Consider the following 23,067-nt stretch of genomic DNA (forward strand, 5'->3'; position numbering starts at 1 on the left):
TCAGAGTTCTTCAATTATGCAGTTTCAAAAAGCTGAATTGCTTTAAATTTTTTTAAAAGAAGCTTTAGGTTTTTCTATAGTGTACAAAGAAAAGAAAATATATCTGCCTTGATAGCAATGTTAAATAAAAAACAACCAAAAAAATCAAAACCCAACTCCCAAACATGATGCCAAGCTGCAAGCAGGAGCAATACAAACAGAATAAGACAGCTGGCAAAGCACAAGTGCAGCAGCCATGCAGACATGGAGCAGACATGCAGACATGGAGACAAGAGCCCAGCCTGCAGCTCACTGGGGTGACTGTGAGACAAGCACTGGGGAATTTCCAGAGCTGCAAGAATTCACCAAGCCTAGAGCCAGCAATGGCACTGCCATCCACGGCAATGTCTTGCCAACATCAAAACAGTCCTTTGGGACTCATGGCACTCAGAAAATTAAAGGGCATCTTTTTCCTTTTTTCCTTTGGAAAAAAAGAGACAACCCTGAGATGTTCTTCCTGAATCCTCCTGCACTGTTGTTCTCTCAAGAAACTGGAGAGAAGAGAAAGTAGCTGTCAGTTTGGTTAAAAAATTTTCCAACCAAACTAGTAGAGAAGATCATGTAAAGGCAGAACTTCTCTCCATTGTGAACTATGTGTAAAAATGTGAAAAAGTGCAAGAACCCAGCCAGATTCCCTGACTGCATGACAGCACAAAATACATCCTGCACTAATTTACAAGACAGAGAATTTGTGAATGCCTCATCCCTGCAGGAGTTCAAGGCCAAGGATTGATGGAGTTCTGAGCACCCTGGTCTAATGGAAGGTGTCTCTGCCCATGACAGGAGGTGAAAACAAGATGATCTTTCAAACCCAAACCATACTAAGATTCTATGATTCTATTATTCAGTTCTGCCCCAAGTTTGACCTAACATTTTTTTCAAAGTTAGTTAAGAGGCAAAGTGAGGCTTAAGAAGGCTGAAGGGAAAACAAGCTACCCAAACTTCAAAGGGGTAAAGTGTTGCCAGGTGATTTTTGCTTAGATCCTACAGAAAAGGCAATGACAATTTTTCAAAACCATTAGCCTATGGAACAATACAATCAAACTACAACTAACATTAACCAAGAAGGGAACAAAGATCACACTTCATTGATTAGAATAATCAATCACACCAGTTATGCCAACTCTTCTCTATAATTGGAAAGTAGCACTGAGTTCATCGGGTGGTCAGGCATAACTCTGTGGTCAGCAAGCACCAAAGACCACCAAAGGGACCCCTGGGACAAGAAAAGATCTGTGCCAGTGGGAGGGGAAATATGCTGATAACTTTGGGGAAAGGATTGTCATATGTATGTTTCTTCTGGGAAAAGCAATTAATATTTATGTAAACTAAACTAGAGTATATAAACACCAGCCTTGCCTGTACTCAGCATCAAGATATTTCAGAGGAAATATCCTCTCATTCATCTGGGCCAAATAAAGAATGCCTGCTCCTTACTGCTGCACTAGTGTCAAGGAGTTGTATTTTACTGAGTATTTGGTAACAATGACAGCAGGAAAGTAAGAAATATATGAGCCCTGGCTTAACTTTTCTGGGTATATAGGGGCCATATAAAAAATAAACCTATTCTTGCTGCTGGAATACTTACACAAGCTTCTGGGCACATAGGCTTTTCTTTTCAGATCTGAAACAGAAGCAGAAAACTTGAAATCCTCACTGCCTGGTTGCTCTCCAGTTAAATCTTTTTTGGAAGTGGAGTGTTTCTGATTCAAATTCAGCATACCTCCATGCCTTAAGCACAGCAGCCAACCAAGTAAAAGACACAACTTCTACTTGGTTATCTTGTCTTAGTGCAATTGCACCACCAAAAATATTTAATGGATTTCCCTACAGTCACAGAGAAGCCCTATGGTTTCAGGATGCTGAAAAGCAGGAAAATTCATTTTCCCCTTCCTCTCCATGCCCAGTGTAAGCTCCTATCAGTTTTTCTACTAGGCCTAGTTTGTTGTTTCTGCCAAATCTTCTTGGCAAAAACATCCCAACAGATCAAGTGTCTGAGTAGCAGCAAAAGAGGCAATAAAGATAAATTATATCATAGTCTTCCACACTAGATAAGTTGCCTAGAGATAATACCCAGATATAGAATCAATTGTTTAGCTTTAAAAATGCTTTTAGACTAAGGCTCAGAACAATGTACATCAGAGTTTGAACACTTTCCTATCAAAATCCACATGTATTGTTTGCAATGGGAAAACAATGTTCATTTTAACAAAGGCCATGTTCAGAAAACAGAAATTAAAAAAAGTTATGTGACATGTCTAACATCTGGATCAGGACTTTTGTGTCCAGAGACTGTGCAAGATTCCAAGATGGCTTTGACAAAGGATATCACTGAGCAGAGCTGACTCAAGAGCAAAGTGTCAGAATTTGCAGCCAGCTGACCTTCCAGGACAGAATAATTTTAATAGTATTCTGGCCTTATAATGCTATAAACCATATCATGAATACATACATCAGACTTGGGTAAGAAGCTTAATAATAAATTAGTTAATTTTCTTTTTCCTTTAGCCAAAAGCCAGTAGAAGCCATAGCTTTATTTACAAAAGGTTAAACATTTCTTTAATTGGATTGCTGGCATTTAAGTGTGCAGCAGAATATCCTTCAGCAGTGTCCCTTTTATTTGTGAGTGGAGAAGTGCCTAGAGAAATGCCAAGGGAAGATTTAATTTTAATAAAAAAGAGAAGCTTAAGATGCCTTTGGAGGCTTATGTTACATCTCAAAACTACCATGAACTAATGAATTTAATCTAAAAGGTCCCCAACCACAGGACTGAAGGGAAATGGCAGCCCTGGTGTAGCTTGATAAAACTGACATTCTGTGTGTTAGCAGTCGTAGTTCTGTGCTTATGTTCTGTTAATACACACACACACATCTAAAGATTTTTGTGATTGAAAATATATTTTTTAATGAAAAATATAGTTGCCCTACAGCATCCTAAAGACAGTTCAAAGAACCATCCATGTCAGGAACTTGCAGATAAATAGAGGAAAAGGAAAATCCTTAGCTCCTCCTCTCCTGAGTAAGTCTTCTGGAAAACATTAAACACTGAAACTGTACAGCCTGGAAGAAAAACCCCCTAAGAAAAACACCCCCTTGCTGGCCCACACTGGGGTCAAGGTGAGGACCCCATTCTGCACAGTGCTGGAAGCTGAGTGCCCTCAGCACCTCCAGCTCAGATATTATCTCACAGTTATCGCACACAGTGTGGGACTCTCCTGGGAGTGACTAATGTGCACTTTACCTCCCTAGAAAGCAGGGTGGGAATTCATGAGGAAAGAAAAGGTCTGTAAATTACACAAAGGACTTTAACTAGAGGGAGAGGTTTCATTACTGGAGCATGTTACTTGATGGTCAGAATTAAAAACAGCTTCTAGAACGTGGATTGCATTTAACTTTCCATTTGGGGAACAGAAAACAAGAAACTATTTCAGAGACATCCTCAGTTATCTGGTAAATATTGTAAAGCACAATGCCAAGTTTGCACCAAGACAGGAAGGGACCATCAGGTAAGTTATCATCAACTTAAACATTGCATTTGGCCTTCCAAAACGTGATAATTGGAGCATTGTCTTAATGCTGCAATGGATTTGAGAGCCTTACCTATTTCACTACCCCCTTAGACAGCACGAGTCTCTGATGTTTGTGCAATGGTTGAGCTCCAACATTCAGAAGCTGCAGAGAGAGAAGAGTGAGAATGGAGAATGTGAGCAAGGAAAATCTTTCTGTGATGTGTCCTGACCTCTGCTGGGGCCAAGTGCAGCAGCCAGCCACCTCTACCTCCTGGCCATCTGTAAGGCCCCAGATCTCACTCAACGAGTCTCTTAAAAGGGCTTAATATTCTTTTATCTACCCTGAGTCAGACACACAGGAGAAAATACTGACTAGATATTCCTCAAGAGGACTAAAGAACAAAATCTTTACTGGCAAACCAGAAAATCAGAGAACTTTGGCAAATTTTAGAGCAACACTCAATCAACATAAAGCCCTTCACAAAGCATTAATTTAGCAAAGTCTAAGCCTGTTCAATTTAGCAAACTCCAACACATCCAATTTTATGTTAATCAGATTTGCAGAAGAAGAAATTAGAAGAAGAAAGAAAAAGAGAGAAACAGAGAAGAGATTGTTTTTTCCATCATTCTAAACCAACCAATCTGTTTGATCCTTTAAAAAAAGACACTTATTCATGCAGGGTTTATCCTCCTGTCCTGCTGCTATTCCATGGGCAGCTCACAGAAGACACAGCTTCTGCCTGTGGGACAAAATCAGTGAGAAAAAGAACAACCACAGCAATAGCAGCTTTGGTTTCTTCTACTCTGTGACCACATATTTGTTCTTTAATTCACAATTATTTGACCCCAGTCACCACACTCTGTACTGAATTTTTACATCTAATGAGGTTTCAGGCTGCTGCTTTTCACTATTATCCTTAATCAAGTTTTATTGATTATTGGGGGACAGCATCAATGGAGAGAACATTACAAACAAATGGGAAAGCTGCCCAGAAGCTACTGGAATGTTTTCATGTTTTAGAAAAAACACACCCAGTGTTAAAAAATAGCACAATTTCCTCTCCTATTCAATCCTGTGAAGTGCCTGTGAGATATTCTGATGATCCTGCATTCTATTTTCACCTCTAACCCTAACAGTCCCTGGCTGAAAACCTGCTGGATGTGAAGATTGAACCAGCTGAGCCAAGAGCTGGAGGCAGGAGGATCACACATTCTCAGCTTGAAGTGGGTAGCTTAAGAAGTGTTTATTTATACAGCCTCTCTCCCACTCAGGCAGCAGGAACCATCAGAAAGCTGAAGGAAAGGTTGGTGGAACTCAAGAGTCATTTATCTTGTAGTTTTTATAATCAGCTTAATCATCTAAGGGTTAATGGCACAGAAGTCACTCGGCCAGGTACCACCCTATCAGAGCTTGTAGAAAATTTTCAACTTAGAAAAACAGGTCTGTTATTCTCATTATAGTGTGTTAAATTAAAAATGCATTTAGTATTCTAAATTATTTAAGATCCATGGTTTAAATCACCTAAACTATAAATCCTTCATGGCAGCATATGTATGATCAAGGTAATGCTGGAGTAGAAAATAAGGGAATTGGGGTATTTAGGATACACAGGAGAAAAATACCTGAGGTATTGAGCTAAATAAAAATTGTATCTACTAGTTCTTAAATGGTCATCATTGTCCAGAGTGACTGCATAAATGGAAGCAGGGTAACAGCAGTGACCTGTGCATTTCCATGGACAGTGTTGTGAAAGGAAATAGTGTTTGCAGGCCAGGAGCCATTAAACTTGCCAAGCTGTTAACATATAGGCCCTAGCTCATATTATCACAGAAATCTTCAACCTCTCCCAATTTCTTTCTAGAAAGAAATTGCACTTTCCCAAGACAGTTCCAAGTAAGCAAAGAGCTGCTGCTACTCTGCCTCTACCACCTTCATCTCTCTTCTTTATTCCAAAGGATTACTTTTGCCATGGGATATTCTATGCCTTGTAAAAATATCCTTCAAAGACAGTATGTCTGAACTCTTGATTTCTTGATCACAAGATTCCCTACTGCATTGCATAGGATTAATGACTAAATGCTTTCTATGAAGAACAAACACATAACAAAGAGTTATCTGTACAGGATGGGAAAAAAACTTCTTTAATTTCCTATAATATATGACTGCCTTATGCCATGAAGAAAACGGATCTCTCCCTGTGCACCTTAAGAGAGTTCTACAGTTAAGAGTCAAGAAAAGAAAAACATAATACCAAATTTCTACTTCCTACAATTACACTGATCTACAAAAAATTCTCTAGTCTCTGCAATTCAGAATAACCATCACTACAGGAGAGAGATTTAAGTAAATAAATCTACCACACACTTAAGTGCTTGTGAAATGCACAAAAATTTGTGTCATTATCTTGATTATTTCGTCCACTCCTACACCCTCTCCTAAGCTTCTGGTTATTTTTCTGAAGAAAAGAAAGCTTTTATTTTACATTACTTATAGATTGCTGATATGATGTGTTCCTTCTTGTGCCACGCTGGATAGGGATGATGTTACACAAACAGGGATGCAGATGAGTGGGAATGGGCTGACACTGCTGGTGTTCCCATACCCAGCATTGCTCAACTGTGGTGTGAGAAGAAGAAAAAGCAACACTGAGCACTGGGCAGTGAGCAAACCCCCAGGGCACCAGCCCACACCCAGCAGCAAACCCACTGCCATGCTTTGGCTGGGTGGTGGGGTTTAGGGATGCAACTTCCCAGAGGTTCCCTTCCTGAGACTGAACCACACAGCTGCTACCACTGACCACACAGGAATCCACACAGCAGCTTCCCATTTTCAGTGTATCCTACAACACGACAAGAAGTGTCAGTGAAGAGAGTGTGTCACTCTTTCTGGTAGTGTGGTGGGGCCTCCTCAGCAGAGGTCACTTTCTATTCAGTGATGATGATGACAATAGTTAAAAATTTTCACCCTCAGGCCAGTTCATGATGACTTCCAGGATCCCAGGGCCATTGGGATTTCCTGTCCAAGCTCTCTGTAGGATCAGTGCTATCCATGGGGTCCGTGTAGCATCAGTGTGTGCTCCAGGGCCTTTCCCTTTGAACATCCAGCCCAGCACTGGCAGCTGGGGTGCCAAAAGAAGCTGTGCTTTGGTGCCAGTCACTTCTGAAGCAGCTCAAACCCCTTCATTAGCAGGCAGCACCTCTTTTTCAGCTGGGGTGTAGCTGGCCTCAGATATTTCACATTCCCAGCTCCAGAACCCCAGGGGTTGTTCTTAGTCTCTCCAGGTGCCTTCTGCCAGAGGCTCCAGGAAGGACCATTCTCCCCAGCTGTGCTCTAGAGAACATTCTTTGCATCCTGTCCTGTCCTGACTGGCCCGAGTACTACTGCCTAAACAATCTCCTGTTTAATTTGTTCAAAAACGTTTTGTGCTAGAACCTCACCTAAAATTCTTCTTATTCCAGGTGATGTGATAGAGAAGGTTTACAATCCTTCACCAAGAATCTGAATTGTGCTCCTCTCTTGTTCCCCCACTTTCACCTCTCCCTCTCTGCCACAGCAGAATGGAGAACTGGAGGCACAAAAGGCAAAAATCACAGGTTGAGGTAGGAATAATTTTCTAAGGCCATAAGGTAAGAAAATGAACAGTAACAGCAAAAACATTAATAACAGAAATGTACAAAAGAGAGTGGTTGATGTGCCAAAATCCATGGAGCTCACAACCTGACTGCAGCCACACTGCCCCAAAGCAGAGCCCTTTCTTCTGCATAAAGGTTCCCTTCCCTTCCCCTGGTGCACAATAAACTCTGTGTCCCAGCCATGCTCCATCAGGCTACTGCCAAAACTAACCCCGTGCTGGCCAGAACCAGGACCCTGGGATGCAGATGTGCTGGGAAAGCTGAAGCAGCAGCAGATTTTTTGTGCTTTGGAGGCCACTGCAGTGCTCAAAGGACTCATCCTCTGCTCCTATCATTAGGGACTGCAAAGGGAGAGCACACAGCTCCCAGCTCTGCCACCACAAGATCCAACACCTTTCCCAGAGCTCCTGCACTGGGAGTGCTGTGTCTGAGTGTCGTGGAACAGGGAACATTTTGTAGCTATCCACATTACAAGAGACAGCAAGGCAGAGCTCAGTCAGGCATGGACAGGGAATGTTTTCCAGCTGGTACTGCTCATGCTCATCGCTGGGTGATTGTGTTACATTTCTCTGCCCTTTGTTGCTCTTTGTTCAGAGATGGTGGGATGGAATTCACCATATCTTTAAACTGTCACTTAGTGACACAGCTGCACTACTCATGTGCTTATCTTCTGGTTTGCAGCTTTTTTTTTTTCCCTGCTTTGTTTCTCCTACAATGTACATGTATTAGCAGCCTTCTCATGAATTGGCTTTTTTTAAACATGTGCATTAATTTCTAAATTACAATGTGTCATATCCTTTCAACTGCTCATGAATGTCTTTGTAACTATGGTATTTTATGGCAATTTAACTCTGGAGATTACAAATAAAATTATCAGCTAAAAACAGAATGATTAGTAAGCCAAGATAAATGCTGTAAATTAATCATCATTTCATACATTGTACCGAGGTTTTAAATTTTCATGTTAACATAGCAGATGCAAATTTTTGAGGTGAAAATAGTTGTAGCAATTGAAAGACTACAAACTATCAATCCTTAAACACAAACAAAACACAGATGAGAAATTTTCAGCTAACCTTTCAGTGCCAGGCACATTCACTCAACAAGAGCTATTTTTGAGCAGACACTTGCCAAATGGCCACACTCTGACAGTTCCTGGTCTTTGATTTTCCAGATCCAGGTCAAGAAGGGTGCTGGTGATCCAGCAAACTTTGCAGCTTCCTATAGTGAGATGTGAAATAATGAAACTCCCCTGTCTGCAGACTTTTTTGGGACAGGACATGCTGTACCTTCTGAGTCCTGCAGCACTTGGCCCAAGGGAAATTAATCCTCATTTAGGAAAAGGACCTTAGATGTGAAGAGAACATTTTCTTCTGCAAAATCATGGGGGGGAATCTTTTAATATTAGGAGAAACAGACATGTACCCTGACATCCCCTAGGACAAACATTCCTCCTGTGTCCACATACAGATGCACACACACTTCCTTCACATTTTAAATTATATTGCATTGACTCAACTAGACAGAAAATGTGCAGGGTTACTCCCAGACGAAGATTAATCTTCCTTTGATATATTCAATACTTCACATGCTCCACATTATCTGGTGAGTATATATGCCTTGCCTTCGAGAATGTGATGTACTGTGCCATACATCATCGTCTAATTTATTGAGTGTGCTTCTGCAGCATGCACTGCACATCCCTGCCCAGGGTCAGGATCACATGCCAATCTGCAGTCGTGCTTTCCCCAGCCCTGGGACTGCTCCAAGTGCCACAGCTGCTGCAGTCTGTATAGCCAGCCCTGTTCACAGCACTCACCTGCACAGTCCAATCTGACTTTTTTCTGAACACACGTACCATCAACATAAGGCTAAACCAGAAACAACCCATGAAACTCCTTAAAGGCAATAGCTCGGGGAAAACATTAGGTAAGAGGAAAGATTGCATGTCAGCAGAAGCACTGGGACAAGTAAAGCAGCTGGATCTATGCACTCGGACACTGGCATCCAGACAGACTCTCCTGGCTTTATTTAACAGGATGAAAACTCACTTGGGGCAGTTGAGTGTTCCTTTTGACACTGTTCCCCACTTGTATGACAGCTGTCTTTTAAAGATGAGGAATTGAGAGACAGAGGACCCTGACTCACCCAAGTGAGCCTCATCTTCTGAGAGATTTCCATAGAAATGGAGTAGAATATTTTTCTTGTTCTTACCCAGATGCTGTGTCTCTCCGTCGAAAACACAACTCAACACCCAGATCCTCTCAAACACCCTCTGTGCCCCAGCACTCTTCAAGTCACAGGCCAAGAGGTGCTAACAGCCAGTGTGGTGAGAAATGGGAAGAGGGGAATATGAGCAGATACAAAGGTATGTCCTCTGTGTGCAGTCCAGTTTGCTATTGAAGACGTGGGGCTTCTGCAGAGAAGCAGCCTGGAGTAACATCCCATGCTGTTTGCCAGCAGTGTGCCCTGGTGGCCAAAAGGCCAATGGCATCTTGGCCTGGATCAGGAATGGTGTGGCCAGCAGGAGCAGGGAGCTCATTCTGCCCCTGACCTTGGCACTGCTGAGGTCCCACCTCGAGTGCTGGGTCCAGCTCTGGCCCCTCAATTTGGGAAGGACGTTGAGATGCTCAAGCGCATCCAGAGGAGTCAACGGGACTGGAGAGGGGCTGGGATCACAAACCCTGTGAGGAACGGCTGAGGGAGCTGGGGGTGCTCAGCCTGGAGAAAAGGAGACCCAGGGGTGACCTTATCACCCTCTACAGCTCCTGAAAGGTGGCTGTGCTCAGGTGGGGTTGGGCTCTTTCTCCAGGCAGCACTGACAGAACCAGAGCACACAGTCTCAAGCTGCACCAAGGGAAATACAGGTTGGACATTAGGTTAAAGTTCTTACTTGAAAGAGTGATAAAATTCTGGAATGGCTGCCCAGGGAGGTGGTGGAGTCCCCATCCCTGGATGTGTTTAACAAAGCCTGGATGTGGCACTGGGTGCCAGGGTTGAGTTGAGGTGCTGGAGCTGGGTTGGATTCTGTGATCTTCAAGGTCTCTTCCAACCCAGTGATTCTGTGAATTCTGTGAATTTTTTAAGCAAAAGCAATTGTCACAGAATGGACACAACCCATCATGGTGTGGCTGAAAAGACTGACTCCTCACACACCTCTCTCTCAGCATGCACGAGAATTGCTGTCTACAGCTGCACTTAAATGGAAGTCTGCTGCATAAATATTGATACTTGCTGTGATTAATATTGCTATTTATATTAGCAATGAATTGGGTTCACATAAAAATAATTAGCACAGCATGCATGGGTCCTATTTGCTACTAATTATATCACAGTTCATTTCACCAACAGCAATGTGTCACCAAGTCAATAGCAACCAATGATTAATACAGAGAATGTATTATTTTAAAATAATCCCTGTGTAACTACCTGTGTTATTATGAAATACTATTAGGAAGTCTCTGCATAATTGCTTCAGGTGAATTCCTGACCAGAGTTAATAATGCTAACATAACTTGTAAATACAAGGACAAAAAAATTGATACTCAGTGGTTTTGTTTGTTCATTTTCTGGCTTTTATTCTTCTTTTCCGTTATTTCCCTTTGCACATCCAGACTCAGGGGCAGATCAAAGCACCAGTTCTACCATTCTGCATCTCCTCATCCCCAGCAGTGTGATCACTCACTCCTGGAGCAAGGGGGTGTCATTCAAATCCCCCCATGGGGAGCACCTACAGCCACTGCCCCTTCCCCCAGAGCTCTGGATGTACTTTTAGAAAACACCTCAGAGAGCACAGACTCGGGCAGTCGTGGCCCAATCACACCACCCAGGCAGCAGCACGAATATAACAAACATGTCATAAAACCAGCCAGCAAAAACCCTCCCCAGAGCCCGCCTCCTGCATCTGCCCAGCCTCACTCATCCACCAACTCCCCTGAGCGAGCCATTTAGCCACGCTCGTTGCCATCTGGAAAGGCAGGACACTGCCGCTGCCCCAGGACTCACAGGCTATCAGGAGACTTTGCTGTGAAGAAAACTGCGATTTTGGGGATGAAATGAGTTGTCATCGGCTCTATCCTGCAAGATGCTAGCTCTGGCCAGGATCCAGGAAAGCACTTAAGCACTTGGTTATCCCTTTAAAAAAGTAGAGCAACTTTTCTACTAACTCTATCACAGAAAAGATATTTAAAAGAACTTAAAAAAGGAGCATAGACAAAACAGGGCAATGTAATACAAGTGCTGATTCCAAACACGAGAAGAGTGCTTTTATATTGCTCTCAAGAGCAGACTTCTCACTTTTGGCTTCTGGTGGCACCTGCAACATTTAAAAAGATGAAAAGGGCCACATGTCAAAACTGGAATAAAAAACTTTGCAGGATAAAGAGTCACAGATTATTTTAAGACAGCAAATACAAACTTCTCTTTGCTCATCACTTATTAGTTAAGACAAACTCGGATGTAAGTTAGTATTTCTTGCCAATATCTGTCAAACCCACGGCCAGCTAAGGAACACTAAATATCCCCGAGTAGGGCGTGCAGCCATCCATCAGCCCAGGCAGCATTCACACACGGAGCAGCTCCATGGTGTGCTACTGCCCCCGTGTGCAATAAAAATTCCTAACAGCGAGCCCAGAGCTGCCAAATGCTGCCCTGGTTTCATCCTCAGAGCTGGAGTGTCAGGGAGGAAACATCCTGGTGCCCTGCAGCTGAAAAAATCAAAGGAATATTTCAGCTCAGGGATGAGTGACTGTTAAGATGGGAATGGCAGGACACTGTCCCTTCTGGAGTATTCTGTAGGAACTTCATAGATCTGGGACAGACATAAATGAAAGGAATATTTCATCTCAGGGATGAGGATGACTGACAGTTAACCTGGGAATGACAGGACACTGTCCCTTCTCGATTTTTCTGTAAGAACTTCACAGATCTGGGACAGATATTTGTAACAATCTTGTTGCAGCACAGGAAACAATGGATTCTGAAACAGCTGGGGTGAGATTTTTTTGGAACAGCTCAACTCTTATTTAGGTACAAAAATACTCCAAGCTTGAAAGTTTTCAGTGCATTACCTGAAGTGCTTTTGAAAAATGTATTTGGCAGTGTTACTTCATGAAGAGCAGGCCTCTTTGGAAAAAAGAGTGGGGGAAAAAAAAATAAGAGCTTTTAAACATGATGCTGAGGGTGATCCAGGGCATGGAAGAGCTCTGGAAATGCCTTAATGGTCAGTAGAAACACCAACAAGAGAGAACCCAGACAACTCATCACAGAGCAGCAGAAACTCTGATTAGCCACTCTGTAGCAAAGGTTTCTCTCCAAGCAGAAAGCAAAACTACTTTCCTGTCCTGTCAGACTTTTCACCTGCTGATCACCCAGTGATCTCCATCTGCAGGCACAGCTTAAAGTCAAAATCCTAATAAGGAATCAAAAAATCCTCAAGGGAGAAAAAATCAGTTTTGTTATTTCATTCTTTTTCAAGCAAAACCAACACTTCTAGCTTTAAATGTTGAAAACAATGTCAAGTTATAACAAGGCCCACATTGTCATTTTTTAAATGTTAAAACAGGGCATATTGAAATTCATCACGAAAGGAAATCACTGCAGAAAATTCACTTCCTTCTCATGCCTACAAATTCAGTTTTATAATCAGAAGGTTTTGATTAAAAATGACATAATGGCAAAAACTATCAACAGCTGTACTTGGTACCTTGAAAAATGAGCTACTCAGCAAGCACTTTGTTTAGTTTAGGAGAAAGATGAACTGGTTAATTTTTTTTTTCTCTTGCTTTCTAAACAGCTCTCTCTCCCATCCAACGTAAATGAAAGCAGAGCCCAAGTTTCCATGCCTGCCCCAGCTCCACTGCCAGCACCCATCTCAGTGGCCTTGTCCCCAGCACTGGCCTTGCAAGCCAAAGAACCAAAGGGCAGGGACACTTCCCACCACTAGAGCATCTCTTGGCTCTCTCCTGTGGATTGGCACAAGCCATGTTCTAGATGTGCCAAATGTGGTTTGTGCCAAGCTTCCAGGTGCCATCCCACTTCCAACACGTTTTTAAGGAGTTGGGGAGCAGCAGAGCAGAGGCCAGCTGTCCTTCTCTGCCCTCGGAGCCCAGGATTTAACAGCACACTGTGCCAGCCCTGGAGCAGCAATCCTGCCGTTGCATCTATCACCGCACAAACAAGATCAGACAAGGCAGCCTGAGTGGGCAAGTGTCTGACAAGAACACGTGTCCCTGATTTTCCTCAGAACACCAGATGACCCATCTCTCATTCTCAAATCACAGGAACTTGCCTTTTTTCCAGCTGAAATCAGGGACTGAGGAGTCCCCTGTTTGCATTTGAGATCCTTTCCAAAGGGGAGTTGCACCACTTGCACTATCTTCCAATCAAGTCCACAGAGCCCTGGGCCTCTCTTGTTCTAAGGGAGCCACCAAAACAACCAAGCAAATGACAGGTGATTTGATTTACCACAGGCTGTAGAGTAACACTGACAAAGGAAAAGTTCCAAGAGTGGCACTGGAAGGGAAAAAAAGCATTATTTTATTGAAATGGTCTCAGGTTCAGGTTGAGGCCATGGGGAAAGTCTTTAACAGTGTCAGCAGTGAGCTGGGCCTCTGGCACACTGCAGGAACTGTTCTTTGCAGCTGGTACTGTCCCAGTTCAGGCTGCAGGTCCCCTGCAGGAGGGAAGAAGTGTGATTCCCAGGCAGGTGGCAGCAGGAGTGAGGATGTCTCACTGGGCCTACAACCATGGGAAGAGAAGCTTGGTCTCAGTACCTGCTACTGCCTACATAAAAGGCATAAAAGACGTGGAAAACAGCTAGATTTTAAAGTTGCAAAACAGTATCTCATTGTCTTATGTTGAAAACGGGGGTGTGTGTTCTGTCACCATCTGTCAGAGCTGGGGCAGTTCTCTGCTGTCCATGGGGCAGTTTCCTTTATCTCTCCCACAGCCAATCCTCCCTCCAGGAGATCTCTACTGTTCATGGCCACTGAGTGTCCCTGCATGGCTGAGAAAATTCCATCATCCATGGGGAGATGCTCCACCCAGGGGAGGAGCCAAGCATTCCTACCTGGATCCAATCTGACCTGGGAACAGCACAGCAGCCTTTGCTCCCTGCATTCCCAGAGGAGCAGCTTTCTTCCCCCTGCATTCCCAGAGGAGCAGCTTTCTTCCCACTGCATTCCCAGGGGAGCAGCTTCCTTCCCCCTGCATTCCCAGAGGAGCAGCTTCCTTCCCCCTGCATTCCCAGAGGAGCAGCTTTCTCCCCCCTGCATTCCCAGGGGAGCAGCTTCCTTCCCCCTGCATTCCCAGAGGAGCCCAGGCCCATCTCCCCCAGCCCTGGAGCTCCAGAGGAAAACTCCCCCCTTGTGCAGGATCCTGCTCCAGCAGAAGCACAGCTGGCACTGCAGGAGGGCTGAGCCCCCCTGGGATGGGACTGTGGCACCTCCCTGACACACGGGGGGTCAGGGCATGTTCTGAGTCTGGCACTGGTTTTTTTTCTCTTGTTTGTACTATTGCATTTGTATTTTAAATTTGCCTAATAAAGAACTGTTATTCCTATTCCCATATCTTTGCCTGAGAGCCCCTTAATTTCAAAATTATAATAATTAAGAAGGAAGGGGTTTACATTTTCCATTTTTAGGAAGGTTCCTGCCTTTCCTAGCAGACTCCTGTCTTTTCAAACCAAAACACTCACCTTCTGGCCAGCCCAAATCTTAGCAATGCAGTAATTCAAACAGCAATGGGCCTTTCTGTGCCCTTTCCAACTAGCAGAAATATTCCTCTATAGTCCTGTTTCACTCATGGACACTGCCTTTCAAGATAAATTAAGCCTTTGAATGTACAATTAAATTCTCAATGAAAAGGACTCACACAGACAGAGTCCAAGTGATGATGAAGAGCAGCAAACCCAGCAGGTAGGAGCAGCTGCACAGGGAAGGCTGATGGAAGCTGCAGAACATCTCAGCCAGGCAGCCCATGGCTCACACACACGTGAGGAAGGCAGATGATGTCTGCTTCCCCACAGAACTTTACTAACACATTCCGGTTTGTGAAAATATGCAGCCTAAGCATTTTCAGTTTTGTTTGTTTGTTTTGGTTTAGGTTTTTTTTTTTTTAAATAAGATATTTTCCACTAACAAAACTGATTTTTAAGTATGGAGCAGTCATTTGCCAGGTTTTCAAAGCCATCTGTTTTCAAAGCCCACCTTCCTTGTTGTTTACCACAGGCTGTCTATCTGTTTTAACAACCTCCACTGGGATTTCACATACCTCATTATGCAAAATCACTACTTATGCATTCACTCCAGCACTTGTCTAACTAATCTGCACTCACAACACCTCCCACAGAAGATGCACCATCCCTCTTCAGAGGCTGCAGATCAAAAACAATAGTAGCTGGTGTCATGGCAAGACAAAACACAGCCTCCTGTGAATTACTGTTGTGATACAGGCCTAATCCACGACTCCTCAGAGCTGCTCAAGTATAATAGAAAAATACCATATCACAAGAGATTTTGTATCATATACAAGATAAAAAAGCATCTATTTTTAATGTTGAGACTTGTTCTTTCCTTCATCAAGAGGATTCTAATCATTTTGGTCTCCCTGGCAATCTGATGAGCATCCTCAACCTCCCCTGGAACTCCTCATGCTGCACTGTTTGCTTCACCCCTTTTCTTGCCAGATTTCCGTCTCTAACAGCAGCCCTCACCTTGGACAGAGCAGCTTCAAGCTGCTGTTCAGAGCCCACCTCTACCTCCAGAAAATCACCAGGTCATTGACAACAAGGGACTTCCCAAACTGCTCTGGAGTTCAGGCCCAAGTGGGCACCCTTTTACCAGCACTGATAAAATCCATCCCATTGAGAGCTTGCTGGGGGATGCCTTAATCCACACATCATTAACACAAGATTGCAATGTTTGGTGTCATTATGGCTGTGTCACAGAACATCCTCAGGTAGGTTAAAATACAGAGAGAAAAGGAGAGGCATAGAAATTTCTCTGTTGGCATATTAGAGCCACCATAATACATTATTTTCCAAATAATTCCAAAAATAAAGTAGAATTCATTAACATTATTTTCTTTAAAATAATTCTACACCTCATCTTCCTCAGAAAACACAGCTAATATCTCTATTTGTCCATATACAGCAAAAAATGAGAGTTAAGTGTGCATGCTAAACTTGCCATTCTTACATCTTTAAACACATCTCTGAATCACAGCTGCAACAGCACTGCTATGGTGAGACGTAACTCTAAAATTCAGAAAGATAAAGTGAATTTAAATGATGTTTATTTTACATGGGGAGCAAGGAGAATTCCTGTCGAGCAAAGCACAAGAGATTGAGGCTTGTAACAGAGAAAAAGTGAAATTTCGTGGTTATTTAGGATTTCCCATGAAAGAAACCTAATAGATCACTTGTATAAAAGGCTCTTCATCTACAAAGGCAAAAATACTTTTTGGGTGAGGTAAGCATTGTTTCACTATCCCATTTCATATCTAAGCAGACAAGAGATTGGAAATAAAACAAGGGGACCTGAACCACATGTAAGCATCCAAACCCTGCACCCTGCTGGCCCCAGCTCCATTTCCTACCCTGGGGTGCCACTGCCTCAGGGCACTCCTTGGGGCCACTGCTGTGGCCTGAGACACTCTTGTAAATGCAGGTGAACCCAGTGGGAAGAAATGCTGATGTCTGACTCCAGAAGCGTGAATGATTTCTTTATTATAACTATACTGTAACTATTTAAAGGAGACACTAAAACTACAAACCTACTTTTTCTAACTACCATATCTAACTCACAACTTGTGACCCTTTCTGAGAGTCCAGCCCCAGGTGGGTTGGATTGGCCATCAGGCTCAAACAATCCTCACCAGAATCCAACCAAGCAATCACCCCAGGGAAACAATTCTCCAAACACATTCCACATGGGGAAACAAGGAGCAGAAATAGGAATTGTTTTCTCTTTCTTTCTTCTGTGCTCCTCTATGAAAAATCCTGAGAGAGATATGGATGTGCCTGCTACAATACACCCAACAATTCCATGCTCAGGGTGCCAGAGGGGATGAGGGCAGACACTGCCCTCTTGGACAACCACTGCTAAAAGAATTTTTAAGAGTTAGTGAGGGATCTGGCTTTGGTTTTACCTCAAAATGCACCCTGCAGAGCTGAGACTGCACTGCCACAAGCCTACCAATATCTTTTAGGAGCCTTGGTCCTACCAAAATCAAAATGGGCTTTTGTGGAGTGATTGCTTATGGAGTAAGAACTCCAGAAGAGAAATCCCTAGGATGGCAATGCTCATGTCTTGCAGAATGACAGAACAAACTCCCAATCAGTGTGTCTATTTCTTTGTGTCTTTGCTTTCTTGTGTCACAAAAGGGAAATTGCCCTAAACACTCATGGTTGCAAATAATTCTGTGGTTAATATGCTTTTATTTATAAACCCTCTTATATTGGAAAAGACTGAATTTATATAGCTGCATTGCCATTTTTCTACGTAAGAAAGATAAAATATTCATTTGAACCTACTATTTTGAAATACTAAGTTTGTATACACCTGTATGATTAATCTTCACTGCATCATGAACTATTGTTTCTTTTCTCTGCATTTTCTTTTTTACTTGGCTGGTCTGTTGTTCTCCACAGTGCAGTTCCAAGAAGTACCTGCATTTTGCCAGGGGAACACCTCATTTACTGCTAGCTGATACAATTCTGCCAGCACAGACGTTCAGTGGAACAGCTCTAAATGCTTGATGTGCCTTGAACGCCTATGAAATGTGTCAGGCCCATCACTAGGATTAAACTCTGTCAGGAGATGGCAGGTATGGATCAGGATTCTGTTGGGGCAGGCACTGGGTAAATGCAGACCAAAGAGCAGGCCTTGTACAAAGTTGTCCAAATTATTTACATGAATTCTAGCTGCAAAAAGGATCAGATTAACTTTCAGCTTTGTTAAATACTAGCTTCACTGGAAAAAAATCCTGTTTCTACACACTGTGCTAGAAACAGCAGCCTAGCTATCCAAGTGGCATTGTGATTCCAGCAGCTGAGAACAGAGGCTGGATGGCCCTGGAGCTAAACCCTATTATTTAGATTCCAGTTTGGATAATTAGCACAGACACATGAAATGTTTCTATTTAAACTGATATACACTCTCATCAGGAACAGTTCTGTTCCTCATCGCACTTTTCCAAACAGCACAAAGCAGCAGAAACCATCTTACCACTTTTCTTAAATATTCCTTGTTACCTCACTCCTGACATAATTTGGAAAACTGCTAGAATGGGAATAGAAACTGCATTAAACATAAACCAAACAGAAACCTAGCTGATGGAGAAAAACATTACAGAAACAAACATCCTCTTAAAAATGAACTATGTTAATGCCTTGAAAAGGCTGACCTAGAATAGAGGCTAGACAGAGTTAAAAAATAAAATAGGAATTTATTAAAAGACCTCATTGGATACACCTTGGGCAGCACAAGAGCCCAGCCAGGGCTACACCCAAGATGAACCAATTGGTCACAAAATGCACAGCCAGTCACAGGGCCTCTCACTTTTATAAGTTCTGCTCCATCTGCATATTGGAGTTAATTGTCCAATTCCAGCTTTAGGTTATGCAGTACCATCCTTCCTGTTTTTCCCTCTTCAGCCCATATTGTTTGTGCTCTTGGGGCTGAGATCTGGATCATTTGTCCTTTGTCCCCAGCTGGAGAAGGAATTGTTTTGTCTCCCTGCTCTGTGCAGAGAGCTCACCATCCCTAATACAAAGCCCAGACCCCCACACTAAAGCAGCACAGAATGTGAAAATATAAAAGCTGAACCTGAGGCATCAGTGCTGTCAGGAGCCCCACACCTGCACTGTCAGAAGGGTTAAAGCAGCAGCTCTGGGACATGGTGGAGGTGGATCCAGTGCCCCAAACCCTGACAGGGCTGTGTGCTCTGCCAGGACAAGCCCTCAGGGTGGATTTATCCAGGAGGCAGCACCTCTCCTTCAGGCTGCTGGTCCAGTGGCATCACCAGCTGCACGCCTGCCCCATCCCTCCATCCCTTCAGAGCAGACCCCACTTCTCCCCTGCCCTGAAGAATCACCTCAGGTACCCATCAGCACATCAGGGTTGCCAGAACCAACACATTTTGTTCATAAAGTGGCCAGAGGAGGGAGGAACACCCCTCGAGTACACTGTTGGCACTACAGCAACAGAACTTTTTTTTTTAAGTTTAATGTGCAATTCCTGTCAACATTTCTTTAACAAGACCTCCCTCCCATTTTCTCTTTGACCTCGAAAGCACTCCTCATTCCAATATTTAACCATCACACTAAAACAAAATATCAAAGGGTCCAAACTACAGCACAGAGGATGGATATAAATATCAGTCCTTTTGATTCTAATGGAGCTTGAAATTAGCACCACTTTTCTATTTCAGCACAATTTTTCAGAGAGTTTAAATTCTTTGGGACAAGGGCCACTTCCTCTGAGGTCTGCAGAGTGTGAAGCTAAAAGATGGACTTTGGCCACTGCAGAGGTGATCAGAGAAGCCACAAAATCTGCCATAGCAGAAAGCACAGAGAGTATGCAAGAAATATTTAGTCTGTACATATAAATGGAAAGATAGTTCTCTACAGTTCTTAGACATTTTCAAGCAGAGTAATCTTCAGTACACCAGATGAAAAATCTTCATTAAGTAATCAAGTGGTAAAGATTAAGTTATAAAATGCAGTAAATTAACAAACTCCAAGAGCTGGGATTACAGATCACTTTTAGAATTAACTCTGACAGCAACACTGGGGAGAAATCATACTAAAGATTTTGGTCATTTCTGGGTTTATCCTTGGGGCTCTTTTGTCTCCCACGACCACAGGGTCTAACAGGTTCAATAGATATATACTATATATCTAACAGGTTCAATACTACTCTGTATATAGAGTATATAGAATATCTGCCTATATTCTGTATATAGAATCATAGAATCACAGAGTTGTTTAGGTTGGAAAAGGCCTTTAAGATCAAGTCCAACCAGTAACCCAGCACTGCCAGGCCCACCGCTAACCCATGCCCCAAGTGCCACACCTGTGTGTATTTTTAAAACTTCCAGGGGCAGTGACTCCACCACTGTCCTGGGCAGTCTGTGCCAGGGCTGGACAGCTCTTTCAGTGAAGAAACTTTCCCTAATATCCAACTAAACCTCCCCTGGTGCAACCTGAGGCCATTCCCTCTAATATATATCACTTGTTCCCAGAGAGCAGAGCCTGACCCCCTTGGCTGTCCCCTCCTATCAGGGAGTTGTGCAGAGCCACAAGGTCCCCCTGAGCCTCCTTTTCTCCAGGCTGAGCCTCTCCTCATTTGTGCTCCAGACCTTTCCCCAGCTCTGGGCACCTTCAATAGCTTATATCCTTGTACTCAGCTAGAAAAACTTCTACTACCACCTTGCAAATGGAAACACTAATAAGATTATTCTCTGCTATGCTGGCCCAACCCACAGCAACATTATGACACCTCTCCTACGGGTGTCTGCAAAAATGGGAGATGGGGAATGTCTCAAAAAACTGAAGATTGTAGGGAGCTCAAGTCCCACTGAACATCAGGATTTGTGCTCCTAGGTTAGATAACTTTTTTTAATTATAGCCCTGAACAACTCCTCAGCCCCAAAATGGTTGCCAAAGCTTTCTCTGGTCCTACACAGCTTTACAGCCAAACTAATCAATACAAGTTAATAAACCATATGAAGTTCAACAATGGAAAGTTCTGGATTCTGCAGGCAGCTTGCAGGAAGAACAAGAAGTCACAAAAGTTTAGATATTAGAGTAGAAATAGTCACAAAATAAAGGGAAGAATTTTTGAGTGCTGTACAGAGGAGTTTCGGTTTTGTACATGGGGGGTCAGAAGTTTTAAGATGGATTTGGGCCTGCCCTGTCCTCCCTCTTTCTCCTTCCTTTCCTCCATGTTCTTGGTGATGTTGGCACTCACAGATTGGTTTAGAGTAGAAAAGCACCATTTAATATAGGTAATGGGCATTGGGAAAAACTGTGAACATGTAACACGTAATGTACCATGTAAAAGATAGAAAATCACCATTTAATATAGGTAATAGGCATTGGGAAAAACTGTGAACATGTAACACATAATGTACCATATAAAAGATAGAAAATCACCATTTAATATAGGTAATAGGCATTGGGAAAAACTGTAACCATGTAACACGTAATGTACCATATAAAAGAGAGCAGCAGCCCTGGGCGGGGAGAGAAGAAGCAGTTGGGAGTCAGAGAGGATGTCAGGGTGTGTGTGTGCCTCTGCCTGAGCTGTGAGCAAACCACAGCAGCCCCAGGAGAAAATCTTTTAGATAACTTGCAATAAACTTCCTTGAGACTGAACAACAAGAGACTGCTGAGCTTTTTTTTTGAAAGCACGGCTTGGAGGAGAGATTTTTCCACCACATGAAGCCACCCCCGACCTAGGGTGAGCTCCAGCAGGTCCTGACACGTGGATGAAAATTCAAACCCCAAAATTTCGATAAATATTTGTAGGGAACAGTAATTTTTATTTTCAGCACTGGGATTTCTCTTGCAGGAGGGATTTCCCTTCAAAGGGCACGCGCATCCCCTGGGGATTCCTGATCTTTTTTATTACCTCGCACTAATTTATATATACATAGAATCTTACAATAGGTCCATGCATATTTATTCTGTTGATTTTGAGTTACAATTTACAGTTGGCTCTTTGTACAGAGAACTTTTTAATCCCTTTGTCTATTTTTGCAGACTTCTTCTTTTCTTAGTTTCAGAGTTTAAGGGGCCCCTCTTATCTTTTTACCTTAGAGATTATTTTCTCTTTAGCTGAGACAGTTTTACAAGCACAGCAGAGTTAACAGACTAAATGGCATATTTCACTTATGTTAGCAAGCTACTACGCAATACACTTTACCTAAATCCAGATAGATTTTCTACCTTGTTAAATTTTACTTTGTTTCATCCCCTCCCAACTCAGCATGTTCTGTGATTCTGAGGTGGGCAAGAGAAGACCTGCCCCTCACCCTGCTCCACTCCCTGCATATTTGGGGCTCACTTTGCAAGATCAAAATCCCCAGTAAATATGCTTAGGTAAACTAATAAATATCCACAGTGTTCAGCAATCATTCTTCCCTGAAAAAGTTTAAAACCAGGGAAAGTGCTTCCTGATTTCCCTTTGCAGAGCATGGTCAAACACAGCTGAAGGCTCCTGGATATTTGGGGGCAGGGTAGGAGACAGAAATACCAGCACCAGTAGGAAACATTTGTGATGCACTGCAGGAAAGCTGCAGTGAAGGGTACAGCACACTTGATGTGCTCATTTTAAATACCCATAAACATTTTAGCTTCCTAATGGCCCTTCAGAGTCCTCTGGTGTCAGAAATCTGGCAACAAGACTGAACTTGTGATGTGTTCATCTTTAAATCTTGACATCACAGGAATTTATTAATCAAATGTGGGTTTGGAGTAACATTTTTGCTCCAGTCTAATTCTAGAAATCAGTGGTCTGAAACTGTTAGCATTAGTATGATTGACTCCTTTTACAACTTAACTCTCAGCTATGTCAATATTAAAAGAAATGTAATTTCTAATTTAACCTAATTTTTAAAGAACATAATTCTGTAACCTTTGTTATATAATATCTTTTTATTTAGTTTCAAAACCATCTATTTTAAATAATAAAGTAGGCGAATATGAAAGCTGATATTTAGTTTACCCATATTTTTTCAAAGCAAAAAAGGCCTTTTTACATAAATGGAGGCAATCAGCCAGCTTTGGTCTAATTCCTCTAAACTCAAAATAAAAGTCACCCCAGGAAAAAAATTACCAGAATATATTATGTGCTGATGAGAACTGAGGGCTTTGTGTAGG

This window comes from Lonchura striata, chromosome 20 (genome assembly GCF_046129695.1).
Source record: "Lonchura striata isolate bLonStr1 chromosome 20, bLonStr1.mat, whole genome shotgun sequence".
NCBI lineage: Eukaryota > Metazoa > Chordata > Aves > Passeriformes > Estrildidae > Lonchura > Lonchura striata.